This window comes from Arachis hypogaea, chromosome 18 (assembly GCF_003086295.3).
Source record: "Arachis hypogaea cultivar Tifrunner chromosome 18, arahy.Tifrunner.gnm2.J5K5, whole genome shotgun sequence".
Taxonomy (NCBI): Eukaryota; Viridiplantae; Streptophyta; class Magnoliopsida; order Fabales; family Fabaceae; genus Arachis; species Arachis hypogaea.
Window position 1 is genome coordinate 103,916,523 of NC_092053.1, and position 784 is coordinate 103,917,306.

At 41.3% G+C, this 784-nt stretch overlaps 1 non-coding gene across 1 annotated transcript; it reads right to left on the reverse strand.

Annotated features, from left to right (window-relative positions):
- Window positions 1-275: 275 nt before the first annotated feature.
- LOC112773695 (small nucleolar RNA R71) lies at window positions 276-383 on the reverse strand. Its single transcript, XR_003188232.1, has one exon. It is a non-coding gene; the product is annotated as a small nucleolar RNA R71 (small nucleolar RNA).
- Window positions 384-784: the final 401 nt, after the last annotated feature.

Consider the following 784-nt stretch of genomic DNA (forward strand, 5'->3'; position numbering starts at 1 on the left):
AACCTCAATTAGTTTCTCTGATGCAGCAGAACTGCAAGTTTCATGGACTTCCATCTGAAGATCCTTTTCAGTTCTTAACTGAATTCTTGCAGATATGTGATACTGTTAAGACTAATGGAGTAGATCCTGAAGTCTACAGGCTCATGCTTTTCCCTTTTGCTGTAAGAGACAGAGCTAGATTATGGTTGAATTCTCAACCTAAAGACAGCCTGAACTCTTGGGATAAGCTGGTCACGGCTTTCTTAGCCAAGTACTTTCCTCCTCAAAAGCTGAGCAAGCTTAGAGCTGATGTTCAAACCTTCAGACAGAAAGAAGGTGAATCCCTCTATGAAGCTTGGGAAAGATACAAACAGTTGACCAAAAAGTGTCCTTCTGACATGCTTTCAGAATGGACCATCCTGGATATATTCTATAATGGTCTGTCTGAGTTATCTAAGATGTCATTGGATACTTCTGCAGGTGGATCCATTCACCTAAAGAAAACGCCTGCAGAAGCTCAAGAACTCATTGACATGGTTGCTAATAACCAGTTCATGTACACTTCTGAAAGGAATCTTGTGAGTAATGGGACGCCTATGAAGAAGGGAGTTCTTGAGGTTGATACTCTGAATGCCATATTGGCTCAGAACAAAATATTGACTCAGCAAGTCAATATGATTTCTCAGAGTCTGCATGGAATGCAAGCTGCATCCAACAGTACTCAAGAGGCATCTTCTGAAGAAGAAGCCTATGATCCTGAGAACCCTGCAATAGCAGAGGTAAATTACTTAGGTGAACCTTATGG